Raw genomic sequence first — 18,696 nt, 5'->3', positions numbered from 1 at the left:
TACTCTCCCCCCTTCAGCATCACCCCCAAGAGTAAGGTGAGAGCAGAGGCAAAGGAGTATGTCTACCCGATGTATCACACCCGAACGCCAGCGGGTCGTCCTACCAATAGCGGTTGCTGTATTGTGTTAGCTCAGAAAAGAAACACTGTGGATTCTACACCATTGGCATCATCTTCACTGTTGTTAATATTCCTACTTGCTTGAAGTCATATATCTGAGGAAGAAAAGGGACCTTCAAACCACAACAAATCTTTATCTAGCTATGCAAATATTAAGCCTTGCCCATTTCATGGATAGTCCAATCAATACCCACTGAGAAGCAGCAGAGTGAGTTCTCCCAGCTCTGGAATGCCTAACCTTGAGCTCTGAGCCACAGGGATGTTTCATACCCATCTTCTTAGTCATGGCAAGCTTATGAAGTAGGCGCCGTGATTATCTTGATTTTATCAATGGGGGATGGAACTCAGATTAAGTAGCTACTGCAGATGACAAAGAAATCCAAAAGTCTTGTTCTTAAGTGTTATGTTCATGAACTAGACACAAAATGTCAGCCAAAAAATGCTCTGTTTCCCTCAGACCATGTCTTCCCAGATGACGTGGGATTTGAGGACACAAGGCTAAGAATGAGGACATAGGTTAGGGCAGAAAGGAAGTAATTGGGTGATAGTCCCAGGACTGCAGTCTGATCAGCCTGTGCTCATTGGTGGATAAGCAAATCCATTACTTCCAGGTCAGTCTCTCATTGGTTTAGACCCCACACCGGGGCTAAGCCTAGTAGGAAGTGGCCTTCAGCCTCTGCTGCTTGGCAAGGTAGGAGGGAGGCAGAAGAGGTGGGTGAGAGAGATTAAAGTTATGGAAGCCACAAAAGAGGAGACACAGAGGGTCAGCCAGGGAAGAAGTGAGACTGTATAACCTTTAAGGAGTTCTGAGTAGGTTGAAGCTATGAATAATATTTTTAATCACACAAGCTGTATGCAAAATGGACTGGAACAAGGAACAATGGGAATTAAGGAAGTGGTTCAAATGGCCATGAAGCTATTCTCCCAAACCTTAAAGGCCTCTCAGTTATGAAAATAATGGAAACGACATTTCAAATGATCAAAACAACCTTGTGAGGGAGAAGTCCCGGCTCTCACTACCTTCTAAGAAATGCCCTCTGAGCCCTGCCTGCCTGCCTCCTCCTTCTTTCCTTCCATCCTCCGACAGGAGAATTCTCTATTGACAGTGACCACGGTGGGGGCAGGAGGCCAAGGTTGATTTCATTTTCCATGAAACTGCTTTGCAGTTGCCCAGTGCCAGCAAGGCACACGCAGCTCTTTGGAGGGAGGAGTTTGCATTGAATCTGTTAAGAAAGGAAATTCCAAACCCCTCTGTTGGAAATGACAGCTCTTGACAAGATGAAAGGGGGTGTCTTGCTCAGATCTTCACTTAAAACAATCTGGAGTTCCATTAGTATTCACTGAGGAGCTGCAGCACAGAGCAAGTTACAAGCATCATGAATAAAATTAAAACTAGTATTGACTCTCTCAGCACTGCAGATGGGAGAGGGCTGCCTGGAGCTGGCCAGGTTCCTGCAGCCTTGATCCTTAGTGGCCACACAGGACCCACCCAAAGCAATGCCTGTCCATCTTAATCTGACAATGTGGTGCTCTGGATAACCACATTTCTACTATGCCTTTACGTCAGCACACATCTGTGCTCCAACTTCGGTGAATAAAGTCAGACACATCCTGCTATTGTTGGAGGATGGGCCCCACTCCGGTTGTGCATCCATTTGGTTCCCGAGTCAATCTGGATCTGGTGTTGTACTTATCCTGATCCTTTGGTTCAGAGCTGGTCCAACCTCACTCATTTAGACGTCTGTCGCTTTTCTTTTGGTTTATATGGCTGAACTCCCCATCTCAATTTGTCATGCTCTGGACAAGGGCGTATGTCCGCCTGCCTGCTTCCTCCACTAACATTCAGCTCTGGAAATTTGGCTTGAACTACCAAGAGTTGAATCAGTATACTAGTGAGAGGCTGGGCCACTCACTGTCTTAGTTTTTCACTGCTATGAACAGACACCATGACCGAGGCAACTCTTACAAGGACAACATTTAATTGGGGCAGTCTTTATAGGCTCAGAGGTTCAGTCCAGGATCATCAAGGCGGGAACATGGTGGCATCCAGACAGGCATGGTTCAGGAGGAGCTGAGAGTTCTACATCTTCATCTGAAGACTGCTAGCAGAATACTGGCTCCCAGGCAGCTAGGACAAGGGTATTAAAGCCCACGCCCACAAGGCCACACCTATTCCAACAAGGTCACACCTTCCAACAGTGCCACTCCCTGGGCTGAGCATATACAAGCCATCACAGCCACCTTATCAAAAGTGTCCCTTTCAAGTCTTGCCAAGCTAGATCTGATCTGGTGCCTCCTGTCCTCCCTCCCTCAGCATCAGCCTCAGCGTATGGCATCCAAATAAGAAACAATGAAAGGGTGGGGGAGGCGCCTGGTAAAAAGTGAAACCCCCCAAAGGAAACTATCCAGATTCTTACCTATTTTTGTGTGGTTCCCTTCTCACTTAGGGTGGCCTGACTCTTTGGAGATCTGTTACATACCTAAAATTCATATTCAAGATCATGTTAGCCCCTAATTGTGCTAGCAGCTGCAGCCATGGGCTCCAAAAGGCCCAGTGTTCAGGGAAAGATCTCTGTCTGTTGCTGCCAACTAGTATTTCCTATCCCTGGACCCACCTGGGAAACTGTCTCCAATGAACCACAGTCAAGCATCCTGCTTCAGAGGCCAGAGCTGAGCAGGGATTCCTGTGTGCCATGTCTACCGCCACAGCAGCGACTGGATCCTGTGAGTGCTCAGAGCATGGGGCAAAGTAAGCCAGTCCCTCACACAATGCACTTCATCAAAAACACTATTTCTAGTCACTGTGTGTGGGTATATAGAGGTGTGTGTACGTGTCTATGTTCCTGTGTATATGCAGGTGTGTGTGTGTGTGTGTGTGTAAGTGTATATAAGTGTGTATGTATGAGTGTGTGTGAGTGTGCATGAGTTTGTGAGTGTGTGGGTGAGAATGTGTGTGCACAGGTGAGTGTGTGTGTATAATATAAATGTGTATATATGTGTGTAGGCATGTGTGTGTATGAGTATGTGTGTGAGTGTGCATGCATTTGTGAGAGTGTGTGTGCATGCTTGTGAGTTTATGTGTCTGTCTGCCTGCCTGCCTGCCTGTCTGTCTGTCTGTGTAGTTCAAAGGTTAATGTCTGATATCTTCCTCAATCACTCTCCCTCTCATCTTTTGAGATAGGATTGCTTAGTGGGCCTTATATAAGTCTACTTATAGAAGTGAATAGCTCACTTATTTAGCTAGAATGGTTAGCTAGCAAGCTCCCCAGAGAGCTCCCTGTCTCTGCTTCCCCATCACCATACCCAGCTTTTTACCTGTATGCTGGGGATCTGAACTTGGGTCTTCATGTTTGCATTGGGTGTGGTTTGAAAGAGCAATGTCTCCCATAGACTCGGGCATTTGAATACTTAGTCCCTAATTGGAAGTGCTGTTTGGAGAGGCTATGGAAAGGTGTATCCTTGGGTCAGAAAGTGAGCCACTAGGGTAAGTGTCTTAGTTGGACTAAAAGACACCATAATCTGATAAGTAAACATTTAATTGGGGCTGGCTTACAGTTTCAGAGGTTTCGTCCATTAGCATCATGATAGGAAGCATAGCTGTATGCAGGTAGACATGGTGCTAGAGATGCTGAGAGTTCTACATCTACAGACAAAAGGAGAGACACTGGACCAGGCTTGGGCATCTGAAACCTCAAAGCCCACCCTCAGCAATACACTTCCTCCAACAAGGCCACACCTACTCCAACAAGACCACACCTCTTAATGGTGCCAGCCCCTATGGGGGTCATTTTCATTCAAACCACCACAGTGAGCTTTGAGAATTTATCGTCTCAGCCACTCCCGGTTCACATCTGCTTCCTGCTTGCAGTTAAAGATGTGATCGCTTAGATTCCTGCTCCTGCTCCAATGCCTTTCTTCTACTGTCTCATTGCTCTGGAATTTGTAAGCCAAACTCAGCACTCTCTTCCTGAAGTTGCCGTTGGTGTTGGTGGTATTTTACCACAGCAACAGAAAAGCAGCTAATACACAAGGCAAACACTGTGCAATTGCCTTCCAGCCCCCAATCACTCTTCGTACAACTGGGTTCATTTTATGGTAAAAGATAAAAAATGGCTGTCTTGGTAATGACAGAGAAATGCTATACCAGCTTCACTCTTTCTCCGTCTCCTTGTCCCTCCCAGACTTCACTACCCTCTGCCTTATTCTCACACTGATCTACGGAGCTCCCTGCTACTCATTGTCCCCTTGTAGTCTTGACTAATCACCTATTCCTTTCTCAGTTAGAACCAACTCGGTAGACAATGACTTTGACTCTGTCTTCTCATGGATGTGCATGCGTGGTTCTTGCTCTCCCAGAGACAGATGCTGGGGACGCTCCTGCACAGCAGGGTCTTGAGCAGTCCCTTCCTTCTCCCAGTGACTCGGGCTCCTGGTTATCTGTGGTTCAGGCACAGAAGGACGGCACTGGAGCTGGTTTCAAAGCAGCCAGCAACTTTCCTCCACATGACCCTTGTAAAACCTGATATGGAACCTGCCTTGACTGCATACAGCGAGCTCGCTTTGATATCCCATCTACTAGAAGAAGCTGCTCCAGTGGAAAAGTAGAAACTGCCACAGGGTGACCTTAGAGATGGCAACCTCAGAGATGGCAAGCCTGTCGTGAGGGTGGAAGGTTGTCTAGACCCATGCTCAGGCCTTGGAGCTCATTCACACGTCATCACACCATGAGTCTGGTCCTTTGAAGTGGAGGACAGAGGACCTCTCCCCATCCCCCTCTCCTGTGTCATTGTTTTACTGATGCCGCCTCAGTCTTAGCCTAGTGTATTTTCTCTTACTTTAACACAGTATTTCTCAACCTTCCTAATGCTGTGACCCTTTGACATAGTTCATAATACAATACGTCCCGGGGTAACCCCAACCATAAAATCATTTTCATTGATATTTCATAACTGCAATTTTGCTACTGTTACCAATCATAATGTAAATATCAGATTTGCAGCGTATCTGAGACAGTCTGTAAAGAAGCTCCTCTTCTCTCTTAATGGTCCTTAAAGACCTCACCCCCCACGGTGGAATTCATCCTCACCATGAGGATCTCCCTTGCTTCTGAAAACAACATAGCAAACTCTTCGAAGACATTTGCTGTATTTTTGTGTGCTCTAGGCTAACCACCTAGGTTTCACTAACCCTTTTGATCACACAACCGTCTTTCAAAAATTGACTCTTTTCATATGGACCCTGCTTCCTTAAGGGAAGAAACTGAGCAGGGGAGGGGGAGCTAAAATAATCTGTGTAGGAACACAGCACTTTCAGGGTTAGTCTTGGAAGTGGCGTCTGGCTCTCCATCTCTTTTTTTATTTTGTCTTGCTTAAATTGTCCTTCATTTTGGGTGCCTGCCCTTCATCTTTAAAGTTGGATCATAAGATACTTGAAGGCCAAGGCCACGTTTAATGTATCTTTGCATTTCTCAAGGCATTAGCACCAATATTTATAGCCTTGCATATATAATTACGTAATAAATGATTACTAACATAGAGAAGCAAAAGGAGAGGGAAAGATATTAATCTAACCAATTTCAGTATTTTCTCTAAGTTATGTTTTCTCCCTTGGGAGAGGTTATTTTAAAAACCAAATATCTGTGCACTTAAGACAAATCTCTCCCTCCTGACAAACTGATGCCCGGGCTGTTTGCCTTTCTGTGTCTGCTGCCGAGAAGCTCAGGGCTAGTTTTATTTTTTATTTTTTGTCTGTACAGTCTTATTTGAATATTCTAGCATAATTGTACCCTTTCTTTGCTACTTAATCCCAAATATATTCTCCTTATATTCCTAGTTTTAAATTCTTTTGCCTGTGTATTGTCTTGTAAGTGACCTCACTTGATTTCTGGTAGACTTAGTGGTGCTCTGAGTGAAGGCGACTCTGTTTCCTCATCTGTGAGATGGAAGTAGCAGTTGTCATTGAGGAGTCAATGTCAGGGATTAAATGATCAAAGCAGGACAAAGAGATCATGATAACAAACATGCCCATGTTAAGCCAGAAGAATCAGCACAGTGTTTTAAATTTCTACAAAAACCAGCCTATGAACTGTGAGTTACTCCAGGGGTACGCATGACTGAATGTGGCAGGCATAAATATCTGAGGCATAGGAAGAGAATCTTCACTGTGCAACAACCAAAAGACTGACTAAATCAAGTGCCCAATGAATCCATGTCTCTAGATGTGCCTCTTTCTGTTATACCATACGATTTCACCATTGGCTTAATTCTATGAACACACAATATACACATTTCCAGTGTGCATAACTCCAAATCACACAAGTTCAACTCAGACTCAAGGCTACTCTATGGTAAGAGCTACGATGGTTTTATTGCACATACAAAAAATTCTGGGGCTGAAGAGATGGCTCAGTGAATAAAATGCTTGCCCCAGAAGTACAAGGATCTGAGTACAGATTCCCAGGATCCACACACAGCTGGGCATGGTAGCATGCATCTGGAATCACTGAGCTCCTGCAGCAAGGTGGGAGGTGGAGCCAGGAGGCAAAGATCAACATTTTACATGGTGTACAAGTGCCATGTTGCACAAGTACATTCATCAAACACATGGGTACACACACACACACTCCACAGTTCCATGTTCCTATGGAAACAATGGCTTATGGGATGCAAACATTTCTAACATTTCCTACCATCGTTCCTCATAATGTAAGGATCAAATTAATGTGTCTTCAGATTGCATTGTGTTAGAATGTTTGATTTTTAAAATTGCCATTTGAGTTGCCTTTTTGTACTATGTATTTATGTGCAGTGACATTCTCAGCATTGATGATTATAAAATCAAAATATTGATCCACTCTGAAAAATGTTGAAGATGTCCTACATCCTGCGGGATCAAACGTTCAGCCAAGATTAAATTCTTGATGTAAAAATAAATGCTCACACTTATTCCATTAGTATACACGTTTGTTTTGTCCTTAATAAATCATAAAATTATACATATTCCAAAGAATTTTGTAGCAAATTTCCTTATGGTTTATTACAAGTAAATATTTGAGCTGTATAACTAGTTTATAAACCTAGATTCCCCAGGGTTGTGCAAATATTTGTCAGGCGAGAGTGAATAGCCAACGAAAAAGGTTTAGGAGACTCTGCTCTGTGACATTTAAGGACCTATGTGTTAAATGTTGTTTGTATGTCTACTCCCTGAATTTCCAAACTCATAGATTCAACCTGTTATTTGTTACCACCATGTATGTGTAACATTTTACATGTGGGTAAAACTGGCCTCTAACTGAATTCCATATGGTACTCCACAGATCTTTCCTTCCTGTAACCCACACAAACCCTGTATCATGGTGGCTCCAGTCTTTGGCTTAGCAGGTTGTAATGCCTACAGTCAGGATGCAGTACCTGATACCCAGTCCTTCGAGAAACCCTTTGCCTCTCCCCTAGATGTAGACCAAGGGTAGACCTGCTTCTTACCGCTTTTCCTGCTCTCCCCCAACTCAGACACACAGGCATCGAAAACTGACACTTGGAACCCTCACATTTGTTTTTTAAAGCTGCACCCATAGAAATCCTGTCCAGATATAACTTGGCTTCTCATTTCACTCATGATAGAAGCTGATGTCCTGACTTGTTGGGCTGCTCTGACGCTGCCCCTCTCTCATCTTTCTCCCTTCCTGCCCCACCCCAACCCATCACCCCTGTCTCCTGAGAAAGGAACCCATCTCACTTCTCTCTTGCCCCATATTCCTCAAAGGCCTCTCTCATACTTCTAGGATTCAAAGATCATATGTTCATGGACACTTTTATAGCTACCCAGTCCAAAATTGCAGGCCCACTTACACATACATACCACCTATCTCCTGCCTTGTTTTTGTTTTCTGGAATAGTGCCTTGTGCCATATGACACTGTATCTGAAGTCGTGAATCAGGCTGAGAGCTCAGTGATAGACCACTTACCTAGCAACCATGGGCCTTTGGTTTCATGTTGCATCCCTAGCAACACACACACAAACACACACACATACACACAAACACATACATTCACATGCACCTAAAGCTAGTAGTACCAAATTACCTGAGTTATGTCCCAGATCCACTGATGGACAGTCACATGATCTTATAAAAATGTATTTATCCTTCTGTGCCTCGGTTTCCTCATCTTTAAGATGGAGTTGTTGTAACAATTAAACCAGTGTGTAAATGCCACCGAGAATAATGCCTGGCATAAAGAAAACACTGAGAGTTCTAGCAGCCAGCCGCCATATTTATTATATGTCTCTCTAAATAAGAACACAGGCTTCCTTATGGCGAGGAGGAGTTGTGTGCTTTGCTCATTGCCCTCTCACCAGTTCCGAGGAAGCTCCTGGTACTTCTTAGATGCTCAATAAATGTTTCCCAGATGAGTGGAGTTGGCACTTGGTAGAAAGGTCAAATAGACAATGAGCTGTCTCTCTATTCTTTTCCTTAAGAAGCAGTACTTGAAGTTCTAAAAGGGGTGAAACAGAATAGAGAGGCAGGAAAAGTCAGAATGCCAAGAGAAACCCAGGCTTGGATTTTAGGTTTTATTGTTTTCTGGTTTTTGTTTTTTTATGTCAATAGAAATGGGACAAACAGAAGACAAATTAACAAAGTCAAGAAATGGACAGAAACCCAGGCAGCACTCAAGACAGTGTGTTATCTTAGATATATGCAAAAGAAAGCTTAAAGTTATGCAGTGACTAATAATGCTGGCAAAGGTTGAAGCCTGGATAGAGCTTTGGACTGCACACAGTAATGAGTACTGGTTGCTTCCAAAAGATGAAACTCAGTGGCAAAGTAGGAGGGATTCCAAGACCAAAATATATCAAGGAGATATCTGCCAGTTTGGAAGGGGAAGTAGCCACTACTGACTGGTCTGGAAGTTGAGCATCAAAAAACAATGGAAACAACCAGAAAGGGAAAGATGTCAAAATATAGCTAGTCTTGCTTCATTCATTGTAGAATCCAGTCTTTCCAAGGAAAACGAAATTACAGCATTAACTATTTATACATATGATGCATTTATTGACCACTGCTTAGGCAGTAAGTGTTTTTACAGGCAGATGTGAATCTCTCCCTGTGTATTTTTGTATTCTGTCATAGATGTATTTAGAACAGACACAATTGGAGCATACATACTGTGTACATAACTGATTTACAGGCAAGATTACCAATCAACCTCCATGAGCTACCTTTTCCTTTTCCTTCCTCACAGAATTCCCAACTTTTTTGTGCTCTGAGTCCATTAGGTGAGTACGACCAGACTGAAAGAGGGTAAGAAGTGTTCTAATTCATAGGTACTGTTAGTGGTCTAAATTCTTTCAAGGCCCCTGAAACAAGTGGCCACAGTTCACCCTTTTTTCATTATCTGTCCTATGGTACAATAATGTAATAGGGGGAAGAAATATCTCTCACCAATGTGCGCTGGGGCAGGTAGATGGCATGGAATACACTAGGTCTTATGGGCACCTTCCCTTTAGGGCACTGTAGAACAAGGGGAGAGTGCAAATATCAAACCCTGCAAGGCCTCTGGCCCACACAGAGAAGAGGCCAAAAGAGTTTGCCAGCTTCCTGGGGCTGTGCACTGGAGTTAAATCCATAACATTCATAACCAGGTTGTAAATTTTAGGCCATAGTTCATTAACTCCAGAAGTTCAAAATGATACCCCCTGCTTGCCCAGTCAATGCAGCTGAGAGTTTTCCTGGCGCGTGATGATCCATCAACAATTGGATTCCAATATCTTTTGCTTCATTAATAGAGTCACACGGGCCCCTCCTGTGGAGCTGGGGAAGGCTTCTGCCTCCAAGCCTTTGTTGCTGGGTTGGACTGCAATTTGAGCTTCCAGCTACAGGCAGACCCCTGTGTACACCTGTTTCTGGCTTCTTCCAGTCGGAGTCTCAAGGTTGACCAAAGGTCAGCACCAAAGATCTTCCATGGGGCATGTATAACATTAATGAGATGGTTGAACACCGACTGAAGTCAGTCCACATCTTAAGGAAACTTGTGTAGTCTTCGGCCATTTTACCCTAAGTATATCCCATCTCATCTGATCATAACAAGTGTGCAGTTATGAACCTGGTTAATGCAAGAATGGGAGAAAATCCTTTGTTGGAGAATCTAACAACCTATGGTTGTGTAGACTTTCAAACCAACAACTTTATCTCCACAGTTTAAGGCAGAATCTATCCCACCTGACTAGGTCCAGGGAAAGTCACCTTCCTCATACTGACCCAGCAATTGTCAGCCTCCAGAGTGGGATTGGAACAAAGCTTGAAAATGTGTGGCTTCATGACCCACAGCCAAGAAGCAATCCCAGACAGTCTGTGAAGCTAACCTGGTCTAGAACAACCAAAGGTATAAAAGCCTGAGGTGTGAGCATTATCTGTGTTCAAGAAATAGCTGTCCCTGTCTAAATAGAAACCTCCATTCCAGCAGTAGGTTCATGGTCAAGTTTAGATAGGGGGAAAATCAAGTCAAAGTCAAGGGTTGGGCCAGTCCAAATTAGCAGTCAGGGCAACATTGAAGGCATTAGACACAAGATGCCTGTTATGGTCACTGTTTGAGGCATTCTAGTTCAGCCTTGTTAATAGTACTAGTGAAGGCAGACAGAATCCTGAGGCTATGCTACTCTCTCCCCTGAAGCCGCTCCCTCCATTATCTGAAACAATAAAGACCCACAGTGCAATCAGGAGGGCACCGTGGTCTTTCAAAACTTTTGTGAAATTCAAAGAAGGTTCTTTTCCTTAGCAACCCTGCCCACTGTGAATTCTATACACACTCCCACACACCTCACGTGCATGCTCCCCAAATCTCTTGCTTTCCCAGCCACTAAACAACGTCATTGTAGACCCATAAATGTCCATTGCTCCAAAGCCACAGAAGCATTTTCTGCCTCCTGTTAATAAATTGTTCTTCTCTTTGCACAGCAGAGAAAAGATGAGGACAAAATTGGGGGGAATTATTTCCCAAGTATTGTTTCTCTAACAATAGCAATCCTTGCTCCTGAAAACTCTGTTTTGCTTAATATGTTCTTTCTGTAAAGCGGTACAATGTGACAGTGTAATAATCCATAAAGCAGTATAAAGGGCTGATTCCCCCACAGTGTCCACTGAGAACACAGACGAGCTTTTCCATACAGAGGGAGTTGTGTATATCAAGAGAGGGTAAGTGCACAAAATTGGGGTCTGCAATAAAGTGGGGTCCAAATATCAAGGATTAAATGTTCAGATTCTCTGCTTCATGGTAGAAGTGTTTGTGGGGAGAATGGGACTCCATGGCTTTACTTGAGGGAGGTTCTCACACACAGAGCAAATTCATACTTTCCTTATGGAAAAAGGAAAATGGTCAGATTAAGTATAAACGTTTCTGGGCAACAAAACACCAAGACCAAGCGAAATCAGAGTAGAACTCAGTTAATAATGGCCCTTGGAGCTTAGTGTTGGGAAGGAGGATGTTTAGACTCCTGAGTCTGAATCCCGGAGACTCACAGTCAATGGTAGTTGGGGGATGGACTTAGGAAGTTACTTCACAAATCATTTCAAAAAACCTTCCATTCTCAGAGGCACCACGTCTTCACAGTGATGTCCTTTTTGTTGTTCTTGACTCTTTATTGTCTCTCTTTTCTAGTTCCTAACTGTTACACACACACCTTCAGAACACATCATGTGCTAGTGTTACTTTAGTAGGGGCAAGAGATAAGGATGCTTACAAGGGTAAGTTGGACAGAAGAGGCAGAGACATGGACTAAAATGGTCAGATGGTGACTTGGTATGGCACAGTGGGAGGGAACCTGAAGGGACAAAAGTCCCATGTGAGCTGAAGTGCATATTACAACTAAAAAGGGCAGATCTGGCAGGCAGAGGCAGACCCAGGCTACAGAATCTGGGCAGGATACTATGTCCTGTCCACATCGACCTCTGTTCACTGGTATCCCTGATTCTACACATGGCTGTGGCATCTCTCATCACACAGGCTAATTCCATTTCCCTTCTAGACTTTGGGCTTGGCCATCATGTGTTATTTTCTTGAGCTGTAGAGGGAGAACTAATATAACATCTGAGGACTGCTCTGTGTGCCTTAGCCATTGTCCTTCCCAGGACAGGCTCAAAAAGACATTCAGAACAGAAAAGACCTTCCTTACCTGCTCCCTGTGTTGATCACCCAAACCCTTCTAAAGTTTATCCATGTTATCTCAATCCACCATCCTGGCCTTCTCTTATGCCCAAGAACAACAAGACAGTTGGACAGTCTTCTGCTAGATGAGTCCCTCAAGCCTGCTCTCAAAGTTCACCAGAGCCACAGGATCCAGCAAGCTCTGTCCTGTTCCCAGATTGACTCCCTGCTCCCTTGCCAGGTTCTTCCTCCAGCAGGCATGAGTCAATTGTGTTTCATGGGCCAAATAGGATGTAGATGGCAGGAGGACCAAATGCTTCCAGAGCCTTCATTTCTATCTGAGCAGAGAGGCAAGGAAGGATGAAGAACATGGAGCAGGTGATTGTTGTCTGTACGAGTCATGGCTCTCTGCAGTGAGATCTATCTATGAGGGCTTTTAGTACAGATATTGGCTTGGGTGGTTATGCAGAAGGAGAAGTCCCAGCATCTAGCCAGTGATGAAATTTAGTCCAAGTGGACTAAATGGTCATGGGGGAGCCAGGGGTGGCCACCAGGCTAGGTCTCCTGGAGTCCAGTGGCTTGAGAAGCAGGAGCTTTGATTTCTGGGGCAAGCTATGATGACTTTTGTTATATCACCTCACACTCTCACCTTGAGACTTGGTGGACATTGTGAAAGATGGGGTAGAAAGATTGTAAGAACCAGAAGGTGGGTGTGAGCACTGTGAAATGGTGTCTTCGGGACACAGGGGCTGTTGCACTCATGAATTCACCACAGCTCTGGTTGCCTGCACAAGATCAAGCCAGTTAACACTCCAGGATGGATGGAGGAAGGGCTCACAAGGCCCCACCCTTAGCTACTGATGGTAGTTGGCTACTGAGGGAGAAAGAGCCATTCTTCATCAGGAGTGTGGCCCATGGCACGTTTCCCATGCTCTACCCATAGGCACATAAGCAGCACAGTGGGTTATTGGGAGGATGCTCTAGGGAAGGTCTAGCATGAGTTAGGGGTGGGGAGTAGGGTCAGATATGATCTAAATACATTATTTACATGTTTGAAATTGCCAAAGAATAGATTTAAAAAATGAATACAGAAAAAAAAAACTGGATATTTACTCTGCTTCTTATTCTACTGGTCCTCAGTGAGGTAGATGACGACCACCCACGTTGAGTCTGCCCAGGAACACCCTCCTAGACATAACCAGGGATAAAGCTGATGCCTGGCTCTCTGAGCATCATGGGAAAGTCGGTTGACACTTCGATGAGCTCATCAGTGGACTCCAGATGAAGGGATGTCAGTGATAAAGGGAGCTTACTATGGGCTGAGCATCTCGGGGGAAGTGCCAGAGAAAAGGTGACTTTGAACCAGATCTTGAAGGATAGAAAGGCTTTGTAGGTGTGGAGAAAGGGAGGGGGTAGGAGAAGCCCTTCAGGCGGTGGGGAGGGGAGGCACTGGGGGAAGGCAGGATGGGGCTGGGAAGCCTTCCTCAGTGTTATGAAATCACCTTAGAGCATCGAGAGCTATTTGGCATGGGTCCATATGCAGCGTGTGCACGTGGGGATGGGGGAATCTCCTCCTGAAAACCTAATTTGTCAACACCCTGGGCTCAGAGGAGAAAAACAGAAGCCAGCGTCTCGTTAGCTTTGAACGACCACAGTCCCTTGCATCCGAGGGGCTGCTGTGACTTCGGCGAGGCCTGTGTAAATAGCGCCGGATGGGATTGTAGCTAATAGGGTTATTAATACCTGTCACATCCCAGGATGGCAGAATAATGTGGAGGTTTTCTACTATAGATTAAAACCAACCAACAGGGAATTTTCCAAGGCTGGCAGTCACAGCTTTCTCTTCAGACAACTTTTCCTCCAGCCATGCAGACGGGGGTAAGTAATTGTCCCGGGGAAAGGTTTGTCACCACAGTAAATGCAAAAAACAGGACCAAGCCTGCCTCGCTTATCCTCAGGCAAGAACATGGGTATTCAAAACTCACTGATAATCCCCAAACCTCCCAGCAGCCTGTAGATTTGACCTATTTCCCAGCCCAAATAGTCACCCCAAAGAAAAGCCACCTTTATTTGCGCTTCATGCCTTTTGCTCTTGAGTGGGAAGAAGACAGAGAGCTGATGAGAGAAGGAAACAGATGCAGGCTGAGAACACCGCAGGTCCTTGGGCCGCCCTGGGGCTGCATTGAACAGAGCCACTCCAAGCATAAAAGGGCTGGGGATACTCTTGTCGACTCAGAGCCTTCATCCAGAACCTGGAGTGTGGTCTTGCCTCTTCCATAGAGGTCTCCAGAATTCCTGAATAAAGGTTGGCACCAGCCAAAGGTGGTATGGGTCCAGCCTCCACTGGTACAGCCTCCATTGGTACTCTTGTGGGATGTGTCAAGCTCATTCCATCCAGAAGAACATCCTTGGGAAAACATGTCCTTGTACACTACACCTCCACAGATGTCTCAGGAGAGCCTCTGTCCTGCTGGTCTCTCTAGGCCAGGCACATTTCCTTTCTCCAAAGCTCACCAGTAGAAGGCTGTAAGTGTCTGTGACCTAAATACTACCATAGGACATACACTGTTGCCCCGTGTAAGCTCTTAATAGTGGCTTTAGTGGGCAGGGTTAACTCTGGTTAGCCCTGCGAAGACTTTTAGACTCCAGACTCAGAGAAAACAAATTTCTTGCTTATAAGCTCTCCAGCCTGTCATATCTGATCATGGCATCCCACAATGACTGACACACCTTCTTTGTCCTAGTATCTAAAAGGAAAGGAAGGAGGGCCATTCTAATTCTAATGATTGGCACAAACCAGTGTGGTGACACCAAGGCGGTGGTGCACAGGACTTAAGGACATGAACTGGGCCCATGACAAGGCTATGTTTTTCTCACCATGACTGTGCCATGGTCATTTGTCATGTGGGAGATAATTGTACACTTATCCTGCAGGAAAGATGAGGTAGACAAAATCACATAGGAAGCACTCAATGGCATGTTATGTGTTGAAGATTATTGTTCTATTGGCCCTACTGTGAATCAACCGTATGACCTTGGACCTAATTTTTGTCTACATAAATAATAAAGACAGGTGCTCCCCATTTCTCGTGTTGATAATTTGAAAAGAAGCAAAGATATGGAAGAAAATTACCTAGGAGATCTGAGCTATTTTTTAACTGTTATTACCATTATCTCTAGATGGCTCTTCTACTACTTACATGCCTGAATGACGTCCTAAAAGTCCCTACACTCTGCCTCTGGCGCCTTCAGATGTCTCCCAGGTAGGGTCAGACAGTGGTCTGTCAGTATTTGCTAGCCATCTCCGCTTACACACTTCTGTTTCCCTGAGGTGACCATCACCACCCTGGCTCAGGAGTTCAAATAGTGGTCATGGAGGCAGAGAGCAAAAATCTTGAGTGACATAGAATAGTCCCCAGCCTGTAGTACTCATGAGAAGAGACCTACCCTTAGGAGATAGAGTCTAATAGAAGAAAGTAGCCTTCACCACAGGATTCTGTTAAAGTCATTCAGTTGTGCCTTCAAAGAGGATATTGGGATCATAATTCCTCCTCTATTATTGCTTTTGGCCACCACAAAATGAGCATCTTTCTCTACCACATGCTGGCACCATGATGTCATATCCATCCTTGCCACAGCTGAGGTAATGGTGCCAACATGACCATGCACTTAAACCTCTAAGACTGTGAACCCAAACAAGCGTTTCAAAGCTGATTTATCATGGATGTGGATCTATCCTGGAGATAAGTCACTTGCCTAGGTGGTCTCTAGAGGGCTTTTCTTCTTAGCTCTTAAGTTGACTTGTCTCCGTGATCGGAAGCTGACTGACTCTTGTGCTTGTGGTTCCTTGCCATTGAGAAGGCGACTCTCATTCTCTGCTTCTGAAGGCAGGATGTAAATGTGATAGCAGTCAGGGGTAAGGGAAAGAACATTGGCTACTCTCAGAACTCAGCTGCCATCCAAATACCAATTGTCTTGTTGGGACCCAAGTGACCCCCGCCCCAACTCCTCATGGAGTATTGTGAGGGGTGTGGTCTTCCTCAGACTGCCCAATGCTGAAGGCCAACTGCTGGCAGCCCCAGAAGTAATCCTGAGAACCCAACACTTTGTGGTCCATCTCCCTCTCAATTTCTTTCCTGAAAATACTCTGCCCATCCCAGCAGCCAAGGTACCATGCCAACGCCAAGCCCAGAAGGGTAGGGCTTTACAGACATTTATAAAAGATTCATTGGCTGGTGGAACCCTCTAGAAAGTTCATTGTTCTTGAGTCCCAGCTATCCCTGAAAGCATAGAAATAATAGCTGGGTTTGCTTGGTTTCTTGCTGCCATTGATAGTCTCTCCTTCATTGACCATGGGGGTTGGGTAGACATGAGAGTAGGAATTTGGGGGCATGTATTCACAGAGACTGGGTGGGTCCAGTTCACAATAAAAGGCCTCCACAAGTCTCTTCTCCCCTCCCTCCTCTCCTCTCCTCTCATGAGAGAGAGAGAGAGAGAGAGAGAGAGAGAGAGAGAGAGAGAGAGAGAGAAACAACAAAATCAGCAAGTGACACTGGTATTAATCCCAGGACTCTCACACATGGCTCAATGTAAAGAGGTCATAAAGAAAGCACACACATAAGAAATGTTACTTCTGAGCAGGGACAAAGCACTCAGTAGTGCCAGGATGAGCCTCCCCCCTCCCCCCACCCCCACCCTCCGCCCTCTGGGCTGTTTACAGTAAAACTTCATCACAAGCTGCTATTAAGCTTGGCAGTTACTGTAAATGCTGCTGTCGCTGTTGACTTCCACAGCCCCAGGACATTTTATACAAGACAGAGTGGCTTCAACACAGAGACCCAAACCTCCACTTGCTTCTCTTCAGAAAGTAGAAAGTGCCCCAGAGAGAGATATCAGCCATTCTCCAGCTGGAGAAATGTGGGCCGCCTCCCCCCAACTCTGTGGGCTGTAAAGACCATAACGAAGTCAGCAGGGCTGGTGGGATAGATTCCAGAACGAAATGAAAAGCAGTTTGGCCATTATGAGGAAGGCCAGGAAGCACTGTCTGACCTCTTCTATCTGTTTTCTCTGCCACCTTGATGGAGGGAGAGAAATGGCCTATTCTGGGATCTATAAATGAAAACTGGACATGGGCCCAAGGTGAATTGTTTGGGATAGGGAGGCTATAAGATCTGTAGTCAGGATGAGGAGTCGCCTGAAGTACTGAGACATCACCGCTTTCTACTTCCTTTCCCCAAAGCAGCTTCAACCTCTGGAAAGAAGCCACTGAGGGACTTGTTTAAAATTCTCCATGATTAATTCATGGCATTTATCTTCCTTTCATCTGAATTTTAGAGGGGAGGCAAACCTCAGTATCTTACCCAACACCCTAAAGCAAAGCCTCCTTCCTCTGCAGGTGCTGACACCTGCTGCTGTACCTCACTCACACAGACATGTCCACTCGCCGCTGCTTCGGTACATGGTGCTGGCCGCCCAGTGTAAGGCAGACATAGGGAAGGTGGTGCCCTTTCTAATGAGAAAACCTGTGGTCGAATCCTAGTTCCACCATTTGGCGGCTCCATATTCTTTGCAGCATTTTATTTCTCTGAGACCAAATTTCCTCTTCTGTAATTTGGGGGTAATAATGCCTGTGTGATGAGGCCATTGGGCAGATTAAATGAAATAAAGATGTTAAACTGCTTATCACAGTGTCTGGCTCACCAATAAATCTTGTTGGATCTCAATATAAGGGATCAAATATTGACCTCCCCCAAGCCCTAGAGAGAAATGCCCGTGCCTTTGAATTGAGCATCGTCAGCAACAGGGATTATCTGCTACACATCCAGGGTCAGCCATCACCCACCTACTCCAAGTATCCCCGAGCCTCTTCTCTCTATTTCCAGATAATGTGTGCCCTGGGAAAGCTAACACATTTTAATATCATCCTAAGTCAAACATCATTATGAAAGTAAACTAGCTTGGAAGAAAAAAAACTAAAAGCACAGATGCATCCCAAGGCCAAGTGTAAACGATTTTTAGATTCCCAATTATTTTAAGTTACCTATGCCCAGGAGAGACTGAGAAGGCAGCCTAAATTCACACAGATAATCAAGAAGTGGTCGTCTGGATGAGTTGCTTGTTCTAGTCCCTAAAGCAAAGACCCCAGCTTGACTTCAGAGAGAAGCCCCCCATTCATATTTCGAGGGGCTCATCGTGGCAGTTCAGGAAAGTGGTAGTAAGTGGCTACAGGTTCCGAATTTCTCATTGTAGTGAGGACTGTGTGGCCACTGCTGGTTCTCTCAAGCAGTGGAGAGGTCTCATGTTCCAGACACTTCATCTGTCTCTTAAAATTTGCATGATCAGGGCCACAGGCCTCACCCGGCCGGATCAGCGCCAGGGTAGCGGGAGCGCAGGGTTGCCTGACACCCGCCAGCTACCCACGACCCCCGCCGCAGGATTT

This window comes from Mus caroli, chromosome 9, assembly GCF_900094665.2.
Source record: "Mus caroli chromosome 9, CAROLI_EIJ_v1.1, whole genome shotgun sequence".
Classification (NCBI taxonomy): Eukaryota; Metazoa; Chordata; class Mammalia; order Rodentia; family Muridae; genus Mus; species Mus caroli.
The sequence above is the reverse complement of the archived record's forward strand: the minus strand, read 5'-3'. Positions refer to the sequence as shown.